This window comes from Oncorhynchus mykiss, chromosome 7 (assembly GCF_057628025.1).
Source record: "Oncorhynchus mykiss isolate SJ-2025 chromosome 7, ASM5762802v1, whole genome shotgun sequence".
Taxonomy (NCBI): domain Eukaryota; kingdom Metazoa; phylum Chordata; class Actinopteri; order Salmoniformes; family Salmonidae; genus Oncorhynchus; species Oncorhynchus mykiss.
The window spans coordinates 24,940,744-24,963,504 of NC_143028.1; the positions used below are offsets into that span (position 1 = coordinate 24,940,744).

Sequence of the window (22,761 nt, forward strand, 5' to 3'; positions counted from 1 at the left end):
TACTTTCAGGTAGAGATACATCCTTGGTACGTCCCTAGCCCATTGAAGTTGATATTTAAAACGGTTAAGGTAGGGGTTAATGTAGGGTTTAGGGTAGAGATGTCCCAAGGATCCCAGATAGCATTGACCATTGTGCATTCTTCTGTCTCTTTTACATAGCAGGTGATGGGTTCTGACTTCTGAACTTAAATATATGAAATATCCTTATTATGTGAAATTGAATGTAACAATAATGTATGTTGATGCTAATATGATGTACAATATTCCATGATGTTTCTATATGATAATAGCGTAATATATTTAATATGCCATATACTATTTTTTAACAGTTTCCCAAATTAATTTTCATTAACTTAATCATTATGACACACCCCTCACTATTGTCATTGGTTACACTAATTGCACTGTCTGTACACATAACCTGGTTCAAGCATTCATGACATCACCCTGAAGAAGGCACAGTGATGCAGAAACGTTGGTAAAAAAACCATTAAATTGCTTGGAGGTTATACATGGAGAGACTTTATTTTGATAGTTTATAGTTTATTCGCCGTTAGTCAGCACCTCCACACAAACTATTTTTCTGGGTGTGCGCCAGCTCATAATTTTTAAGGGTAGGTAACAACACATCCGCCATGCTGATCCTCAACACAGGGGCCCCTCAGGGGTGCGTGCTCAGAATGAATGACTGACTGCCCAGTTCAACATCAGTTCACCGTCTCACCTCATACTGTATTGGAGCAGCAGCAGCAGCTGACTGCCCACGTCAACGTCAGTTCACCGTCTCACCTCATACTGTATTGGAGCAGCAGCAGCTGACTGCCCAGATCAACATCAATTCACCGTCTCACCTCATACTGTGTTGGAGCAGCAGCAGCTGACTGCCCAGTTCAATGTCAGTTCACCGTCTCCCCTCATACTGTATTGGAGCAGCAGCAGCTGGCTTGATCGTTGATGCTAATCAGCATGTTTGAATCTGAGAGTAAATAGAGCCGACTACACTCTAAAAATGAAGGGCTCAACTGGAGTTGTTCTCAGATCCCCTAAGAACCGTAGGGTTCTTGGTCAATGAAAAACAGCCCCAAAAGGTTCTTCAAAGAATTTGTTAGAAGGTGGGTTCATCGAGGAACCTCCGTTGTTGCTGGACTTCTTCCGGGAACTTCACAATTACAATTGAAAACGATGGTGACCAGTTTGAATGCGACAACAGTTAAAAAGGTTAAGTTGGGTTGATGTTTGGCTCTGAATGTCTCGAAATACTTTATATAATAATATAACATACTAATAATGAATAACGAAGACAATGATGGTTTTATGTGAATATCTTCCATAATCGTTACTATAGTTAATTACCGTAAATATTAGAAAGCCGGGTTTGACCGTCGGCGTTGTAGAGCTACAGTACAGTACCGTTATCTAGCTAGATAACGTTATCTAAGCAATGTAAAGAGATGCGGCCAGGTACCACTAGGCTACCTGGCCGCAGTTTGCTACAGCATGCAATACTATTAACTCACAAGGGGGCATAACGTTACATGTACAATACTATCCCCATTTTGGAAACGTTACATGTACAATACTATCCCATTTTGGAAACGTTACATGGGCAATACTATCCCATTTTGGAAACGTTACATGTACTCCCCCTTGTGGAGGGAAATTAATATCTTCGATGGAAGCTGGAGATGGGATTCAAATGCATTATGGTATTAATACAGAGTTTAGACTACTTCTTTTGTATAAATGCCCTTCAGAATCCAAACACACTATTGCCACACAGCAAAATATTAAACCATTTGTGTATGTTCTTCTATTTTACATTCAATTGTATGTCGATGCCATTTATCTTTCAATATTTATGTTATATATACACACACACACACAGTGTGGCAAAAAAGTATTTAGTCAGCCACCAATTGTGCAAGTTCTCCCACTTAAAAAGATGAGCGAGGCCTGTAGTTTTCATCATAGGTACACTTCAACTATGACAGACAAAAGGAGAAAAAATGAACATTTTAAATGTTTCCCACAGTCAGAGCAGCAGTGAGTTCTCTTCCCTGAGGGTCTATGCGGGTGTTTCTTGAGGAGTTCTGATCTGGAGACACTTTTCTCTGCCTCGTCAGCATCATGAGGTTGTTGAGGCTCCCCAGAGGATCCACGATAGTCCCGTCTCTCTCCTGCGTGAACAACAAAGTCAGACAGATGGTTAAAGGCCCACAAAATGAGCAAGAATAGTCATATTTTGTATTGTTTTCACATTAGTAGTAACTGATGATTGTAGGCTAGACATCGGTTATTAAAGTTGTTGAAATCCTAAGCAGTGTGCCAGACGACTTTTGGTCTCCAAAATAAGACGCTTTCTGTGTTTGCTAAAATTGCAGTATGACGTCGATGCACACGCAATTTGGTTGTAGAAACTCCTCCCTGCTAATGAGGAAACCGATAGTTATTGATGTAGTATATCTGCCTGGAGCAAAAATTGTGAGCAACGATTTGAGTTTTTCACAATGTATTCTGAATGTGAATGGGGGAAAACTCAGGGAAGTGACCTCCATTTCCAGGTTGCTTATGAGAACATTTCACACTACTTCAAGCTACCGAGGTGTCTGACTACCTGTTGCTGTTGCTGCAGTTGAAAGAAGAGTTCCGTCCACTAGATTACACGTCACACCAACAGAATCGCCTTAAATTCCCAGACCGCCATCTGCTGACTGGAGTGGGTAACGCAGTTGAGTAAAATGTTTATTTTATTTTCAAACGCCGCTAGTCCTAAAATATTAATTAACCCCTCCTAAATAAATCAATATCAATCAATATATTTTTTCTGTGATTCATTTTTTTCGTCAACCGTTCCATCTCATCATAAACTTCCTATCGGGTCAGAACTATCATGTTGTTCCAACCTGGGGCGGCAGGGTAGACTAGTGGTTTGAGCGTTGTAATCGAAAGTAATCGAAAGGTTACATGTTCAAATCCCCGAGCTGACGAAGCTTACGTTCTTCCCCTGAACAACACTGTTCCTCGACCGTCATTGAAAATAAGAATTTGTTCTTAAACAACATAAATGTTTTTCTGACATTTAAGGGAAAATAAAAAATTGAGACGTCCTCGAGGGCGTGGATGTTCTCCCCACCAAAGGCTAGCGGGATTTCACTCTCATGATGAAATGGTTTTCCGCCGATTTGCAATAAAGGAGTGAAGAGCAGTGAAATCTGTGTCAACAAAAGTAAGAAAAGATTAATACACATACAATTAACAAAGAACATAACAAATGTTCAGATGTAGTTTTATATAAGCATGCACACTTATGTTTATGAAGAAACAGATGATTGATGCATAGGCATACCTTGTCACGGACATAAAGGCCACTCGGGTTCTCATTGAAGAGGTAGGTCAAGAGCAGAATCGCTGCTGTGGTCTCCAGTCCTAGTAAAGTAAAGCAATGATCTTACTACACTTGCCAATTTTATTACAAAACACATTAAAGAAAGGGAAGGAATAAGAGCAAATACCTCTTCTGTATTGTCCTCCAGGGACTGTCAAAATAGCAGGATGATGTCCTCACCCCTGCCTCGCCTCTCTACCTCTGCTAGTCCTTGAAATCTCGTTTTGTCAATATCCATTCAATGGACTTGATTAATTTCTGAGAAGATCTGAAAAGATAATTAAGATAATTCACGCGGACATGTAACGTTTCCAAAATGGGATAGTATTGTACATGTAACGTTATGCCCCCTTGTGAGTTAATAGTATTGCATGCTGTAGCAGGCTATATAAAGAATAAGACCTCCATTGACGATTCAGTTCGTTGTAACATCTCGTCAGGACAGGTCACCGTCCTGACTTAGTTAGTTAGTTAACGTTTGCTAGTTCATTATCACAAAACTGAGAACTGCTCTAGATTGGAAACTTACGTTAATGAGTAATGTTGGCTTTATGGAAACGATATACAATATATGGGAACGAATATAGCTGAGGGAAATAATCCAAACCTAGTTGAGCCTAGTTAGGACATAACGTTATCTAGCTAGATAACGGTACTGTACTGTAGCTCATACAAAGCCGACGGTCAAACCCGGCTTTCTAATATTTACGGTAATTAACTATAGTAACGTTATGGAAGATATTCACATAAAACCCTCATTGTCTTCGTTATTCATTATTAGTATGTTATATTATTATATAATTCATTTCTAGACATATTCAGAGCCATACATCAACACAAATTAACATTTTTAACTGATGTTGTCGCATCCAAACTTGTCACCATCATTTTCAATTGTAATTGCGAAGTTCCCGGAAGAAGTCCAGCAACAACGGAGGTTCCTGTTTGAATGCTAAATGACGAGACAGAGGCATTGATGCGAGTAACCAGTCTTGTTCAGTACATCACAACACATCCGGGTATCTCAAGCACCCCGGTAAAACACAAGAGTTGCAGTAATGAACATTTACCAACAGATGGCATCACTGTGCCATCTTACACACATAACATCTTCCCTTTAATAAAATAGGACAGGAGGTGTCAATTCACTAACAAAACAAACCTAGTAACAATTTCCAACATGAACAGTTTAGTATTTTTTTTTTTTTTTTTTCCAGAACAACAACACATTTTGATATTCTCTTCACTTTTATCTCTGTCAACAATCCCTGATGGGAAACCTACAGATTAAGTATTTTTGGTGGCTGGGACAGACGCCCGCATCGTGAAATGACAGGGGGCTTGTCTGCGAGGACTGCGGGTTCCCGCACAGGCGTGTCACCTGAATGTCTAAGGGGAGAATTGATGGGCGAGGGAGCGGCCGACCTGTGATCCCCTGGCTCTTCGCCCAGTGCCTCAGGCCCCATGTGACTTGCTGGGGTTCTGTCTTTTGTCATGCGACCCCTTTGACCATCAGGGTTCTGAGTAGGTGCTGGCTCAGCAATCCGAAGGTCAACCCTGTTACGACGGTACAGTGATCCATTCACTTCGACCAAGTAGGAGCGTGGTGCCACTTTCTGTACACAGGATCCGAGTCTCCAGAGGCCTGTCCGGTCCCCTGGTAGTGGCTTCATTCGCACCGTTTCACCCACCCTGAGCTCAGGTAAGTCTTTTGCTGATTTGTCGTAGATGAACTTGGAGACCTGTCTTCTGTGACGTAGCTTCACCAGCACGTCTGTCACCACACATGGCTCCAGGAGAGTGCTGGCTACTGGCAGAGCTGCTTTTAAGCGCCGTGCCATGAGGCGCTGTGCCGGGCTGCTGTCCATGCCTTCGGGGTATTGCGCCACTGCAGGATTGCTTTCCAGGCATCTTTGCCCTCTCGCAGAGCCTTTTTGCAGAGGTTCTTTGCGATTTTTACTGCAGACTCTGCCTTCCCATTAGCTTTTGGGTGTCGTGGTGATGAAGTGACGTGTTCGAATTCCCATCCTGCAGCAAATTTTCGGAACTCAACTCCGGAGAATTGGGGTCCATTGTCTGAAATTACCCTATCTGGCTGGCCATAGGGGGCAAACTGAGCCTTGCAGCGTTTGATCGTTGTCTCTGCTGAGAGGTCGGGGAGGAGGTCGATCTCCCAAAAGTCTGAGTAATGATCGACTACCAGCAGAAAGTCTTTGCCACTGTGCTGGAAGAGATCTAGACTTACTATCTGCCAGGGGCGCATCGGTAGCTCGTGGGACATCATCGTCTCTCTCTGTTGCTCAATGGCATATTCATTGCAGATTGTACATTTACTGACATAGTCTTTAATTTCACTCTGCATTCCTGGCCAATACAGTGTGTCACGTGCTTGTCTGTAACAGGCCTCACCTCCTATGTGACTTGAGTGCACGCGTGCCAACATCTCAGGGCGCAGAGACCGGGGAATAACGACTCTCTGACTCTTGAATATTACTCAGTTTTGAACACTGAGCTCCTCTTTGATTGGCCAATATTCTCTGACGGCTAAAGCAGTTTCTACCCTGCAGTCGGGCCAGCCCATCAGAATCACAGACCTCAATGCCTGGAGTTGCCCGTCCCTGTCTGTGTGCTGTCTGATTTGTATAAGGCGCTGGTCCGTAACATTAAGGTAGTCAGCCTGGTTGATGTGTTCAACATCCACTTGCTCTGTTTGTAAGCTGCACACTGCGTGTTGTTCATGCATGGAGCGTGTGTGAGTGCCTGATGCAGTAGCCCTGCTGAGCATGTCACTCACATACATCTCTGGCCCTGGCCTATACACCACCTTGAGGTTGTAGTTTTGTAGGGCCAGTAGCATGCTCTGCAGTCGTTTTGGGGCATTCAGAAGAGGCTTGCTGAATATAGCAATAAGGGGCTTGTGATCGGTCTCTGCGGTAATATTGTCGCGCCCGTACAGGTAGTGGTGGAAGCGTTGACATGCAAACACAATGCTGAGGCACTCCTTCTCTATCTGGGCATAGTTCTGCTCTGTTGGGGTGAGTGCCCTAGAGGCGAATGCCACAGGCTGGCCCTCCTGCATGAGGCAACAGCCAAGTCCATACTGGCTTGAGTCACTCTGAATCGTGACAGGTTTTGACACATTGTAGTATCGCAGTACAGGTGTCTGGGTGACCAGTTGTTTTATTTCCCTCACCGCTGCGTCATGTTTTGGGAGCCAATGCCAGATGGTGTCCTTGTCCATGAGCCTCCTCAGTGGCTCACACACTTCAGAGAGCCGCGGTAGGAATTTGGCCAGGTAGGTGACGAATCCGACGAAGCGCTGCACTCCCTTCACGTCAGATGGGTGGGGCATTTCCAAGACAGCCTTCGCTTTTTCAGGATCCGCCTTCAATCCGGTGGAGGACAAGATGTGCCCATGAAAGCGGACCTCTGGCACTTTAAACTGAAGCTTTTTTATGCTTAGCCTTCTGACCATCAGGGCCAGCAGCTTGGCGTCATGGTCACATTCTGCCTCCTCATCACTGTCCCCACAGCCCACTACGAGAATGTCATCTGCTATGGGTTCCACGCCACTGAGTCCCATCAACAGCTCATGCTGTTTCCGCTGATACACCTCTGGAGCCACGGAGACACCAAACGGAAGCTTCAACCACCTCTTCCTGCCCCAGGGTGTCCAAAAGGTGGTCATGTAGCTGCTGGGCTCGTCGAGCTTGCACTGCAGAAAGGCATCTCTGGCATCCACGAGCGTGAAGACTCTGGCCTTTGGGAGCTTGTAAAGAACATCCTCCAACGTGGGCATAATGTAATGTGAACGTCGCAGAGCCCGGTTGAGGTGTTTAGGATCAATGCATATCCGTAGCTTGTCTGGTTTCTTGACGATAACCATATTACTTATCCAGTCCGTAGGCTCGGTGACGGATATGATGATGATCTGCTTCGTATTTGTCAAGCTGAGCCTTCGTAGCTGCTTTCATGGCCACCGGTACATTGCGGGGTGCACACTGGACAGGCTGGATTGCTGCGTCCAACTCAAAGTGGACTTCCCCAGGAACTGACTCGACCGGTGCGTTGAAGACATCATGGTACTTGCTTAGGAGTGTCTCCTTGCTCAGGGGCCCAGCCTGGACTTTGTCTATAATGTTAAGATCAGCTGGGATGGTGAAGTTAATAAGTCCAAGGCGCTCGCATGTAGAACCTGACAGTAATGGCTGTTGACTAGCCTCAACGATTTCAAACTCAAGGGTGTATTTCTGGCCACGTAAAACACACTCTGTCACAAACAGGCCTAAAGAGGTCATGAACTGGCCTGAATACAGTTTCAGCTTGGTGCTACTCTGTGTGAGTTTGTCTCTGGGCGCGAGCCTCCTTTTGTCTCTAAGGCTCATAACGTTGCATGTGGCCCCTGAATCTAGCTGGCATTGCTGTGGTTTATTATTAAGTAGCAGAGTGACAAACCACTTTTGTCCTTTTGCCCTCACTGCCCCTATGCACTCGCTAGCATATACATCCTCTGTGCTGTCGTTCCCTTCATCTGTGTTTGTTTCCATGGAGTGCACTTTACCCTCCTTTCTCTTGCTTTTCATGCAGACCCCTGCGAAGTGATTAGCTGTACCACAGGATTTACATATTTTTCCATAGGCTGGGCAGTGTTCTTTTCCTCGTCCATGAGAAATGCCACAATATCGGCATGTATTGGGGTTGTCTACTGCAGAGTTGGCTGTAGTATTAGCATTAGCTGTGGCAAAGGGGAATTTCTTTACTGGCTGCCTGAATGTAGCATTTACATTGTCCGTATGTTGCCTTTCTAGCTCCATGGACCTCATCCGTATATCAGTAAGCTCTGCTGCACGGCATGTCTCCACTGCCAAGGCCAGCGTCAGGTCACGTTCTCTCAGCAAACGTCTGCGGGTGCCCTCATCCGTTATGCCAAGCACAATCGTATCTCTGATCAGTTCATCTCTTAAAGCACCATAGTCACATGTAGCTGCCTTTTCCCTTAACCTAGTGACAAAGCTGTCAATGGACTCCCCGTCCTCCTGTTTGCAACGACCGAAAACATAACGCTCGTAGATGACGTTCTTTGCTGGCGTAAAGTAATGTTCAAGAGCATCAAGAATAGCTATAGCGTTACCTTGCTGAGCTGCTGTTAGGTTCAGGTTGTGTTTGTATACGTGTCGGCATTCAGTTCCCATTATAGTCCTCAAAGTGGCAGCCACTACCTCATCTTCCTTTTCCAGAAGTCCCGTTGCTAGCGCATAGTCCTCCCATTCACCTCTAAACGTATCCCAGTTCGTGCTCCAATCCCCGCTGAGCTTCATAACGGCGGGAGGGGGAATGTTCGCTGCCATGTCTAACCGGTGCTAACAACACTGAAGCTAACTAGCAAACTCACTCTAGCTTAAGGCCAATTCCGGGCGAAATTTTACACAAATAAGCATTTGTTTGTAAACCAGAGCAGGTGACTCCAATTTGCGGAAAGCATGGTTAGTTATCCGACGAACCCACCTTCTAACAAGTTCTTTGAATAACCTTTTGGGGCTGTTTTTCATTGACCAAGAACTCTACGGTTCTTATGGGATCTGAGAACAACTCCAGTTGAACCCTTAATTTTTAGAGTTGTAGTCGGCTCTATTTACTCTCAGATTCAAAACATGCTGATTAGCATCAACGATCAATTCAGCTGCTGCTGCTTCAATACAGTATGAGGTGAGACAGTGAACTGATGTTGAACTGGGCAGTCAGCTGCTGCTGCTCCAATACAGTATGAGGTGAGACGGTGAACTGATGTTGAACTGGGCAGTCAGCTGCTGCTGCTCCAATACAGTATGAGGTGAGACGGTGAACTGATGTTGAACCGGGCAGTCAGCTGCTCCAATAAAGTATGAGGTGAGACGGTGAACCGACGTTGAACCGGGCAGTCAGCTGCTGCTGTTCCAATACAGTATGAGGTGAGACGTGAACTGACGTTGAACCGGGCAGTCAGCTGCTGCTGTTCCAATACAGTATGAGGTGAGACGTGAACTGACGTTGAATCATAATGATTAAGTTAATTCGTGAAACTGTTAAAAAATAGTATATGGCATATTAAATATATTACGCTATTGTTATCATATAGAAACATCATGGAATATTGTACATATTGTATTAGCATCAACATACATTCTTGTTTCATTAGATTTCACATAATAAAGATATGTAATATTTTCAAGGTCAGAAGTCAGATCCCATCACCTGCTATGTAAAAGAGACAGAAGAATGCACAATGGTCAGTGCTATCCGGGATCCTTGGGACATCCCTACCCTAAACCCTAACCTTAACCCCTACCTTAACCCCTTTTAAAGTCAACTTCAATGGGTAAGGGATGTCCCAGGGATGTATCTCTACCTGAAAATACATGATCTAAGTGATTGATAGTTGGTATTCAGCAGTCATAAAGCCTTTAACTACTAAAATAGTGATTTTGTCAGACAGCAGCTCTACACTTTATTGACTGACTGATCCATTCATCCTTCCATCCCTCCTCAGCCTTCATCTCCTCTGAAGCCCCAGTGGGGGTGGAGCTCAGTCAGAGAGCTGTTGAGGGACTGGTTAGGAAGAACACTTCTACAGCCAGAGAAGTGAGATGTCACACGTTATTTATTTTTTACCTTTATTTAATGGGGCAAGTCAGTTAAGAAGACATTCTTATTTTCAATGACAGCCAAGGAACAGTGGGTTAACTGCCTGTTCAGGGGCAGAACGACAGATTTGTACCTTGTCAGCTCGGGGATTTGAACTTGCAACCTTTCTAACCACTAGGCTACCCTCAGATGGTAAATATTTATGTTCCCTTAGCGGTTCATTATGTAAGCAAAAGGGAATATATTCCATCTATGTTTATTTACATTATTGCAAATTGTCCACTGATATTGGTGTAATTTCTCACCCCTTTTGGCTGTATGAAAGTTAATTTCCCCTCAGGTACACACATTTGTACTTTGTTATTATGAAGGTAATTTGTGTTGAATGTCCTTTTCCCTACTCATTCACCCCATCTCTTTACATTGCTTATTTATATTCAGTGGCCTGACTGCATCCAGACTATGTCAAAGGTCCATCCTGGTATATCTGAACCGAATACAGCTTGGAGTGATCAGATGACAGAAGTCACATTTAGGTGCCAGGTGTAACTGAGGCCATAGATGCTCCATATCATTAATTTGAGTGTTATATATATAATATTACTAAATGTGTTAATTTCTGTGGTTCAGGGGCAGTCAAGAAATGGAACAGCAAGGCCACAGAACATGACATAAGCAGAGCTGTGGGAGACCACCTCAAGCCCCTGGTCTAGCCGGGGGTGTTTTTACCACTCCACCACGCCTTCAGCAGGCTGGAAAAGTGGGATTGAGCTGTTTGATCCAGTTGTTTGGTTCAATTGTCAGAAATTGAATTCTTTGACATGGGATTGATGCTGATTGTCATACTAAGAGGGACCAGGAGTCTGATGATTGGTCAGTCATTGGGTTCATTTGTTGAAATCAAAGCAAACTTTATTTATACAGCACATTTCAGACATGAATGCAACACAATTTCCTTCACAGGACAAAAAACAATGAAAATAAACAGAAATATTTAGTACACAACATAAGAGGATAAAAAAACAAAAGACTAATGAACATTGTAAGGAAATGCCATTGATTACAACATTAATTGGATGCAACATACGACCCAAAATATTAGCTTGTTTTTAGGAGGGGTTCTGAAAGACACTATGGGGGTGTCCACTGAAAGTTGACTAGTAACAACAACAGGGACCTAAAAGACACCCACCATGAGACCCACTAAATCTGCCCAAGAAGAGGCAAACAAAAGAAAAACCCTCACCAAACTTAAACAGGAAGCAAAACAAAAAGGTGGTTAAAATAATTTATTACAATCAATACCATTCATACTATTACAAAATCATAATTCTCATTCATTCTTAATTAATTGTATTTACAAAAACATCAAACAAAAACAAACCTCAGGGGAGCATCGTCCCTCCCCGTCATACCTAACCAATACCTAACCCTTTCCCTATCTCCCCTTCCCTAATCTATCCCCTTACCAAACTCACTCTAACACTCCCAGCCCTAAACCCCCTTTCCACCTCTCCCGTGCCACATGCTTCCCCCACTTCCTCTCCTCCCTCTTCATCTTCCCCCTCAAATCACCTTCCACCCTTCTCACTATCCCTTCCACCCCCCAATCTCTCCCTGTCTTGACTAAATTCTGCCTGGCTTCCCACAGTCCCTTTTTAAAGAGACTCATGAGAAGCCACAGCAGAAACCTGTCCCTATCCGTTCCCTTTGCTCTCCCTACGCCTCTCTCTAGCCTAGCCCATGTCAAAACAAAATCACTCCTAACCACACCTAGCATTACCCGTGCCCTAGCCCAGACTAGTCCGGCAAAGGCACAGTCCCAGAAGGCATGGCGCACAGTCTCCTCCCTGCCACAAGAGGATCTTGGACAGGTGGGGGATTGCACCAAACTATACCGGTACAAGATGGCACGTACCGGCAAGCACTTATGGAGGCCCAACCAATTCAGGTCCTTGAGCCTGTTGTCCAGGCCCCGCGCCTGCACTCCCTCCCAGACCACTGACGAGATGCCCGCTACAGGCGCAGGACTCCCTGCCTGCCTGACCTCCTCGTACAGGTGCCTGTGGTCTAAACCTACTCCGGCAACTTCAACCTCGGGGTGCGCACGCAGCCACTTGGCCGCATGGCCAAAATGCCACGGCAGCTGTTCCGCCCGAGGACCCGCGTTAGACCACACCATTACGCTTCTCGCCTTATACGAGAAGAACACCCGCAGGAGGTAACCGGACGGGTGTATAACCGGACGAGCAAGCTCCGTCAACAAGAAAGAAACAAAAATGGCGTCCAGCTTGAGGGGGAAATGTGGTACCCCCCTACCTCCCTCCCCGATGGGACAGATCATGCGTGCCCTGGCGACCCACTCGCACCTGCCACTCCACATAAACTGAAACACAAGCCTCACTAGAGGCCTCCTCAGACAAGCCGGCAATGGATAGATGTATGCCACATACAAAAGAGACGGCAACACATCCACCTTTAGGACCAGGACTTTGCCCATAAAGGACAAATACCTAGCCTTCCACATTGCTAGCTTCCTCTGTACCACTGCGATACGCATGTTCCAGTTTAGCGTCGCTGAGCCGGAGGTCTCAAAATGAACCCCGAGAATCCTCAGGGCCCCTTCACAGAGAGATAACCCCCCAGGCACATCCGTTCTACCGCGACATCTTCCGAAAAACTTGACGGAAGACTTTGCATGGTTCAGAACCGCTCCCGACGCTCGGGTGAAATCCCCAAAGATGGCAAGGGACCTTGTCAGGCACGAGTCCTTGCACAACAGCAAGGAAGTGTCGTCGGCGTACTGCGTCATCTTAACACGCAGCCCACCGCTTCCAGGGATCAACAAGCCTTCCACCCCTGTGTCTGCCCTAATGGCAGGCCCCAGAGGCTCCATGTACAGAACGAAGAGGAGAGCCGAGAGTGGGCATCCCTGCCTGACCCCAGACGAGAGGTCAAAAACGTCACCTAAGTGACTATTTACACTAACTCGACACCCCGCTCCGACATATAAAGTACGGATCCATCCTATAAACTTCTCCCCAAATCCTAATCTACCTAACACCCTGAATAGAAAATATCTATTCACGCGATCAAAAGCTTTCGCCTGATCTAGCGCTGCTACCATTAAAGGCAGCCCTCTATCTTCAACCCAAGCGATGGAATCCCTGATCAACTGTAGGTTCCATCTTATAGAGCGGCCCTCTACCCCGCACGTCTGATCCTCGTGGACGACGTAGGGAAGGGCTGTGCGCAACCGGTCTGCTAAAACCTTTGCAAGAATCTTGTAATCTACGCACAGCATGGTCAATGGCCGCCAGTTGCCAAGGTCAGTTGCTTCCCCCTTCTTATAAAGAAGTGACAGCACACCAACAGCCATTGATCCCCCCGGGACCCCCGTCTCAAGGATGGCCTTCAAGACTTCGAGAACCACTGGTCCAAGTATACCCCAAAACTTGAGGTAAAACTCAGCCGGCAGCCCATCCATCCCAGGCACCTTCCCTTTTCCCATCCTCCTAAGAGCGCTCTCAACCTCTTCTAGTGAGATCTGGGCCTCCATCACGTCTCTAATGTCCTCTGGCAACCGCCGGGACAAGTGTTCTAAAAACACGTTTCCCTGCTCTACATCTATTTCCCTTTCCTTAAATAAACCTTGGAAATGATCAGTTGTCACCCTGACCATTTCCTCTGGTTTACTTACTATACTACCATTTTCTTCCCTAACTCCCTTCATTACCTTCCTACTCTGTCTGGCCCTAACCGACTTAAAGAACATAGCGGAACAAGTCTCATTATGTTCTAGAAAGCCACTATGCGCACGCTCCAGGAAAGCTCGAGCCTTCTGCTCCTGCAGCTCCCTGAGCTGCGCCTTTAGGGCTGCGAATCTCTCCCAGTCAATCGACCCGCCGAGGTTGCCTGCCTCGTACTCGAGTTCAATTAACCTTTGGATACGATCCACCTCCCTCCTTTCCTCCCTTTTTTTCCTTCTACAATATCCTATTATAAAAGCCCTTATCCTCCCCTTGACTAAATCCCACCACTCTAACACCCCCTCGCACATGGACCGGAGGCCGTCAAGCCTCCGAAAGAAACAAAAAAATGCGTCAACGAAAGCCTGCTCCTCCAGTATATCCCGATCTAACTTCCAGTACCCCCTACCGAAGAGGCAGACTGGCGACCCCACCTGCAGGAACACCCCGTCGTGATCCGTGAAGAAAACAGGCAACAGCCGCCCAGACAACTGACCCAAAGACCTGGATACAAAAATGTAGTCGAGCCTCCGCGCAACCCCCCTGGAGTTGCGCCATGTAGGACCGACCATTGCCGGAGTAGTGTGCAGGCCACCATCAACCAGACCATGGCAAGCCATTAGCCCAGAGATGGCACCTGCACTGCTATCACCGCCTAACCCTAAATCTATATTAAAGTCTCCTCCTATCACCAAGTGCCTGTTTGTAACACACAGGGGCGCCAGACAGTCCACCATCTCCCTCCTGTCTGCCGCCACCTGTGGCCCATACACCCCAATTAACCTATATCTAGCTTCTCTAAACTTAACATCTATCCCCAAAACTCTACCCTGCATTATTACAAAAGTGTTCTCTATTTTAACCTCTCTATGCCCACACAAAATCCCTACTCCTGTTGAGTGCACCCCTCCTATGCCCCAAAAAGATTCCCCCTTATCCCACTCCCTCTTAAATCTACACACATCCCCACCATCCCTCAGGTGAGCCTCCTGTAAAAAACAGAAATCAAACCCCACACCCTCTAAATAACAAAAAACCGCCCTCCTTTTAACATTATCCCTTAACCCCCTAACATTTAGACTAAAAAAAGAAACAGAACTATTCATTTAATTATTTACAACAAATAAAAAACCCAAAACCCAAAGAAAAACCAGGAGACTCACCCGATGCTCCCCTGGTCCATCTCCACCGGCGGGGACGTCCTCTCCTCTCCTGACGCCCCCCCGTCCTCCATCCCAACCCATGATCCAGGCAGTGTGTTGGGTCCTCCCTCCCCACCCACCATCCCCCCCTCCCTGTTTGCCTCGGGGCTGCATATAGGGGACCCCATCTCCCCAAACAGGAGTTGGGATCCCTCTAGCAAACAACCCACCGACCCCTCACTGGAGTCATCCACTAAAATGCAAGGGGCTGAGGCAAACCGGGAGGACAAATTACCCTCCCCTCCCCCCCCCGCCACTCTCTTAACCCCCCCCCTCCCCCTCCACACCCCCCTCCCTCTCACTTCCTGCCAAGCTCCCCCTCTTTATCCCTTTCTTCTTTGGTGAAGGAGGTAGCGGGGAGACACAACGTCCCATCCCCACTAACCCCTCCACCAAATCCCTCATTTCAACCTCGAGGAAGCCTGGCAGGCTGTCCCCCCACTCCCCCCCCTCCCACCCCCTCCCCTCCCACATCCACTCCTCCCTCCTTCTCCGTCACTGTCCCCCTTCCCTCTTCCACTCCTTCCACTCCTTCTCGTCCCACTGTCCCCTTCTCCCTCTTCTCTGCTCCTCCACGTTCTTCCACCTTCTTTTTAATCTCTCCTTCTTTTTCCTTCTTTCCATCTTCTCTCCTCTTTCTTTTCGCCTCTTCCTTCTTCCCTTCTTCGTCCTTCTCCGTCCTCTCCCCTGTGCCATCCGTACAATCCGCATGCGTCCTCTCTTTCCTCCCCCCATCCCCCGCTCCCCCCCCAGCTGCAGACGCGTATGACCTGTGACGAGCCGGGCAATCACGCCACAGGTGTGCTCTTGAGCCACACCCGTGGCAAGCCTTGGGCTCGTCACACTCCTTTGCCTCGTGCTCTTCCGACCCACAAAAACAACATTTCTTGGCGCTGCACGAGGCCAGGATATGGCCGTAGGCCATACAACGCCTGCAGAACGGGGGCTGACGTGCATAGTAGAGTGTTCCCCTGTCAGCCCCCAGGGAGAACATCGCCGGAGGATGGAGGTAGCCATCCACACTCTTCGGGGACTCCCTGAGTAACGCCTGGAAACCTCTCCTCCCGTTCCAGAAACCCAGGGAGTCCCTGAGGTACCTCGCTGAGGAGACATTGTCCATGTACCTCCCCAGAAAGGCCCTCACCTCTTCATCTTTCACATGCGGATTGTACATGGTTACGGTGACCACCCTGAAGTTGTTCTTCGCCAGGCTGGTCACCGCATAATGGCACAGGGGTCCCGTTTTCTCCGCTTCCTTTGCCATCTTCATTACTTCGTCATGTTTTTCTTCTTTGTGAAACGTCACATCGAAAGCCTTCTCATTCGGGTTCCCTTGAAGGCAGAGTACTTCCTTCACCTCTATCCTGAGGCATCCCATCAATATGGTCCTTCCAAAAGTTTCCCTGCCCAAGGTTCCATCTCCTTTTCAGTCCATGAAAATCTTACGGTATTTGCTATACCAATCCCCGGAACCGACCAGGTTTGCTTGTTTGTATTCATTTTTTTTTTTTTTTAAAGCTCTCTTCAGAAAGAAGCTTCAACCTGAAGTGAAAACATCTTTAAATCAAAAAGGTGGTTAAAATAATTTATTACAATCAATACCATTCATACTATTACAAAATCATAATTCTCCTTCATTCTTAATTAATTGTATTTACAAAAACATCAAACAAAAACAAACCTCAGGGGAGCATCGTCCCTCCCCGTCATACCTAACCAATACCTAACCCTTTCCCTATCTCCCCTTCCCTAATCTATCCCCTTACCAAACTCACTCTAACACTCCCAGCCCTAAACCCCCTTTCCACCTCTCCCGTGCCGCATGCTTCCCCCACTTCCTCTCCTCCCTCTTCATCTTCCCCCTCAAATCACCTTCCACCCTTCTCACTATCCCTTCCACCCCCCAATCTCTCCCTGTCTTGACTAAATTCTGCCTGGCTTCCCACAGTCCCTTTTTAAAGAGACTCATGAGAAGCCAGAGCAGAAACCTGTCCCTATCCGTTCCCTTTGCTCTCCCTACGCCTCTCTCTAGCCTAGCCCATGTCACAACAAAATCACTCCTAACCACACCTAGCATTACCCGTGCCCTAGCCCAGACTAGTCCGGCAAAGGCACAGTCCCAAAAGGCATGGCGCACAGTCTCCTCCCTGCCGCAAGAGGATCTTGGACAGGTGGGGGATTGCACCAAACTATACCGGTACAAGATGGCACGTACCGGCAAACACTTATGGAGGCCCAACCAATTCAGGTCCTTGAGCCTGTTGTCCAGGCCCCGCGCCTGCACTCCCTCCCAGACCACTGACGAGATGCCCGCTACAGGCACAGGACTCCCTGCCTGCCTGACCTCCTCGTACAGGTGCCTGTGGTCTAAACCTACTCGGGCAACTTCAACCTCAGGGTGCGCACGCAGCCACTTGGCCGCATGGCCAAAATGCCACGGCAGCTGTTCCGCCCGAGGACCCGCGTTAGACCACACCATTACGCTTCTCGCCTTATACGAGAAGAACACCCGCAGGAGGTAACCGGACGGGTGTATAACCGGACGAGCAAGCTCCGTCAACAAGAAAGAAACAAAAATGGCGTCCAGCTTGAGGGGGAAATGTGGTACCCCCCTACCTCCCTCCCCGATGGGACAGATCATGCGTGCCCTGACGACCCACTCGCACCTGCCACTCCACATAAACTGAAACACAAGCCTCACTAGAGGTCTCCTCAGACAAGCCGGCAATGGATAGATGTATGCCACATACAAAAGAGACGGCAACACATCCACCTTTAGGACCAGGACTTTGCACATAAAAGACAAATACCTAGCCTTCCACATTGCTAGCTTCCTCTGTACCACTGTGATGCGCATGTTCCAGTTTAGCGTCGCTGAGCCGGAGGTCTCAAAATGAACCCCGAGAATCCTCAGAGCCCCTTCACAGAGAGATAACCCCCCAGGCACATCCGTTCTACCGCGCCATCTTCCGAAAAACTTGACGGAAGACTTTGCATGGTTCAGAACTGCTCCCGACGCTCGGGTGAAATCCCCAAAGATGGCAAGGGACCTTGTCAGGCACGAGTCCTTGCACAACAGCAAGGAAGTGTCGTCGGCGTACTGCGTCATCTTAACACGCAGCCCACCGCTTCCAGGGATCAACAAGCCTTCCACCCCTGTGTCTGCCCTAATGGCAGCCCCCAGAGGCTCCATGTACAGAACGAAGAGGAGAGCCGAGAGTGGGCATCCCTGCCTGACCCCAGACGAGAGGTCAAAAATGTCACCTAAGTGACTATTTACACTAACTCGACACCCCGCTCCGACATATAAAGTACGGATCCATCCTATAAACTTCTCCCCAAATCCTAATCTACCTAACACCCTGAATAGAAAAGATCTATTCACGCGATCAAAAGCTTTCGCCTGATCTAGCGCTGCTACCATTAAAGGCAGCCCTCTATCTTCAACCCAAGCGATGGAATCCCTGATCAACTGTAGGTTCCATCTTATAGAGCAGCCCTCTACCCCGCACGTCTGATCCTCGTGGACGACGTAGGGAAGGGCTGTGCGCAACCGGTCTGCTAAAACCTTTGCAAGAATCTTGTAATCTACGCACAGCATGGTCAATGGCCGCCAGTTGCCAAGGTCAGTTGCTTCCCCCTTCTTATAAAGAAGTGACAGCACACCAACAGCCATTGATCCCCCCGGGACCCCCGTCTCAAGGATGGCCTTCAAGACTTCGAGAACCACTGGTCCAAGTATACCCCAAAACTTGAGGTAAAACTCAGCCGGCAGCCCATCCATCCCAGGCACCTTCCCTTTTCCCATCCTCCTAAGAGCGCTCTCAACCTCTTCTAGTGAGATCTGGGCCTCCATCACGTCTCTAATGTCCTCTGGCAACCGCCGGGACAAGTGTTCTAAAAACACGTTTCCCTGCTCTACATCTATTTCCCTTTCCTTAAATAAACCTTGGAAATGATCAGTTGTCACCCTGACCATTTCCTCTGGTTTACTTACTATACTACCATTTTCTTCCATAACTCCCTTCATTACCTTCCTACTCTGTCTGGCCCTAACCGACTTAAAGAACATAGCGGAACAAGTCTCATTATGTTCTAGAAAGCCACTATGCGCACGCTCCAGGAAAGCTCGAGCCTTCTGCTCCTGCAGCTCCCTGAGCTGCGCCTTTAGGGCTGCGAATCTCTCCCAGTCAATCGACCCGCAGAGGTTGCCTGCCTCGTACTCGAGTTCAATTAACCTTTGGATACGATCCACCTCCCTCCTTTCCTCCCTTTTTTTCCTTCTACAATATCCTATTATAAAAGCCCTTATCCTCCCCTTGACTAAATCCCACCACTCTAACACCCCCTCGCACATGGACCGGAGGCCGTCAAGCCTCCGAAAGAAACAAAAAAATGCATCAACGAAAGCCTGCTCCTCCAGTATATCCCGATCTAACTTCCAGTACCCCCTACCGAAGAGGCAGACTGGCGACCCCACCTGCAGGAACACCCCGTCGTGATCCGTGAAGAAAACAGGCAACAGCCGCCCAGACAACTGACCCAAAGACCTGGATACAAAAATGTAGACGAGCCTCCGCGCAACCCCCCTGGAGTTGCGCCATGTAGGACCGACCATTGCCGGAGTAGTGTGCAGGCCACCATCAACCAGACCATGGCAAGCCATTAGCCCAGAGATGGCACCTGCACTGCTATCACCGCCTAACCCTAAATCTATATTAAAGTCTCCTCCTATCACCAAGTGCCTGTTTGTAACACACAGGGGCGCCAGACAGTCCACCATCTCCCTCCTGTCTGCCGCCACCTGTGGCCCATACACCCCAATTAACCTATATCTAGCTTCTCTAAACTTAACATCTATCCCCAAAACTCTACCCTGCATTATTACAAAAGTGTTCTCTATTTTAACCTCTCTATGCCCACACAAAATCCCTACTCCTGTTGAGTGCACCCCTCCTATGCCCCAAAAAGATTCCCCCTTATCCCACTCCCTCTTAAATCTACACACATCCCCACCATCCCTCAGGTGAGCCTCCTGTAAAAAACAGAAATCAAACCCCACACCCTCTAAATAACAAAAAACCGCCCTCCTTTTAACATTATCCCTTAAGCCCCTAACATTTAGACTAAAAAAAGAAACAGAACTATTCATTTAAATATTTACAACAAATAAAAACCCCAAAACCCAAAGAAAAACCAGGAGACTCACCCGATGCTCCCCTGGTCCATCTCCACCGGCGGGGACGTCCTCTCCTCTCCTGACGCCCCCCCGTCCTCCATCCCAACCCATGATCCAGGCAGTGTGTTGGGTCCTCCCTCCCCACCCACCATCCCCCCCTCCCTGTTTGCCTCGGGGCTGCATATAGGGGACCCCATCTCCCCAAACAGGAGTTGGGATCCCTCTAGCAAACAACCCACCGACCCCTCACTGGAGTCATCCACTAAAATGCAAGGGGCTGAGGCAAACCGGGAGGACAAATTACACTCCCCCCCCCCCCCCCCCGCCACTCTCTTAACCCCCCTCCCTCTCACTTCCTGCCAAGCTCCCCCTCTTTATCCCTTTCTTCTTTGGTGAAGGAGGTAGCGGGGAGACACAACGTCCCATCCCCACTAACCCCTCCACCAAATCCCTCATTTCGACCTCGAGGAAGCCTGGCAGGCTGTCCCCCCACTCCTTCCCCCCATCTCCCCCCCCCACCACCCCCTCCCCTCCCACCTCCACTCCTCCCTCCTTCTCCGTCACTGTCCCCGTTCCCTCTTCCACTCCTTCTCGTACCACTGTCCCCATTCCCTCTTCCACTCCTTCTCGTACCACTGTCCCCTTCTCCCTCTTCTCAGCTCCTCCACCTTCTTCCGTCCCCTTTTTCTTCTCTCCTTCTGTTCCATTCTTTTCTTCTCCTCGCCTCTTTCTTCCCACCTCATCCTTCTTCCCATCTTCTTCCTGCGACGTCTTTTCCCCTGTGCCATCCATGCAATCCGCACGCGTCCTTTCTTTCCTCCCCCCATCCCCCGCTCCCCCCCCAGCTGCAGACGCGTATGACCTGTGACGAGCCGGGCAATCACGCCACAGGTGTGCTCTTGAGCCACACCCGTGGCAAGCCTTGGGCTCGTCACACTCCTTGGCCTCGTGCTCTTCCGACCCACAAAAACGACATTTCTTGGCGCTGCACGAGGCCAGGATATGGCCGTAGGCCATACAACGCCTGCAGAACGGGGGCTGACGTGCATAGTAGAGTGTTCCCCTGTCAGCCCCCAGGGAGAACATCGCCGGAGGATGGAGGTAGCCATCCACACTCTTCGGGGACTCCCTGAGTAACGCCTGGAACCCTCTTCTCCCGTTCCAGAAACCCAGGGAGTCCCTGAGGTACCTCGCTGAGGAGACATTGTCCATGTACCTCCCCAGAAAAGCCCTCACCTCTTCATCTTTCACGTGCGGATTGTACATGGTTACGGTGACCACCCTGAAGTTGTTCTTCGCCAGGCTGGTCACCGCATAATGGCACAGGGGTCCCGTTTTCTCCGCTTCCTTTGCCATCTTCATTACTTCGTCATGTTTTTCTTCTTTGTGAAACGTCACATCGAAAGCCTTCTCATTCGGGTTCCCTTGAAGGCAGAGTACTTCCTTCACCTCTATCCTGAGGCATCCCATCAATATGGTCCTTCCAAAAGTTTCCCTGCCCAAGGTTCCATCTCCTTTTCAGTCCATGAAAATCTTACGGTATTTGCTATACCAATCCCCGGAACCGACCAGGTTTGCTTGTTTGTATTCATTTTTTTTTTTTTTTAAAGCTCTCTTCAGAAAGAAGCTTCAACCTGAAGTGAAAACATCTTTAAATCAAAAAGGTGGAGCAACTAAAGGTGTTGACTCTCCACATCTATCAAGACAACTGGAGCACTGGGCCAGACACTTTTAAATAGAACCTGGACCAGCTCAGGTGAAACACCTTCCCACTAACGAGATGGACAAGCCAGCACAGGTGTAACACATACTGACTAATGAGGTAACACCAATCAGTGCTAACGAGCTATACGTGCTAAAGTCCAACCTCAAAACATAAATAGAAGCCTGCAACACCTTCCCCCTTAAGACAACAAATATATCCTATAATTTAGTTGGACAAGTTTTCATACCACCAACAGAAAACAACTTGCTGTCAACAATTAAACACAAGAAAAAACATATATTTCTAAATAATAATATACAATCATATGATTATTTTCTCCTTTTTCTTTCTATAGAATCCTAAAACTCACTAGCTTCTAGAACTCTCGTCCCCTTGGAATGAACAAAACTCAAATCAAATTGTATTGTATTAGTCACATGCTCCGAATACAACAGGTAGACCGAACAGTGAAATGCTGACTTAGGAGCCCCTAACCAACAGTGCAGTTTTTTAAAAATACAGAAAAGAATAAGAGACACGGAAAACATGTCAAAATAAATTGTGATCCATGATAACACACTGGTTAAATGCAAAACACAAATCTTTTTGACTGCCAACTCTTGAGACAATCAGCAACCAAGTTGTCCTTGACACGGACATGTCCGATTTCAAAAGGAAACTCCTGCGATATCCATAGTAACTTTCCACCTCACTGCGGAGCTTCTCTCTCTTTTCAGGGTTCACTCGATAGGCATGTTGTTGGATCGGGGCCCAGTCCCCAATGTCATGCTCTAGTACATTTGGGTTGGCACATCTGAGAATGAACCCTGATATTATAAAAGCAGGGCAACAATGTCAATACAATTGTACCCAAAATTGTCAGTTGGTTGCATAAATATGACTAAATGTTACATAATTGT

The 22,761-nt window shown here is 47.7% G+C and overlaps 1 long non-coding RNA gene across 1 annotated transcript; it reads right to left on the reverse strand.

Moving 5' to 3' along the window:
- Nucleotides 1-505: 505 nt before the first annotated feature.
- Nucleotides 506-3,704, reverse strand: LOC149982488 (uncharacterized). The gene is made up of 4 exons (XR_016497155.1): nt 3,513-3,704; nt 3,347-3,426; nt 3,078-3,212; nt 506-2,177 (listed from the first exon to the last, which is right to left on the reverse strand). It is a non-coding gene; the product is annotated as an uncharacterized LOC149982488 (long non-coding RNA).
- Nucleotides 3,705-22,761: the final 19,057 nt, after the last annotated feature.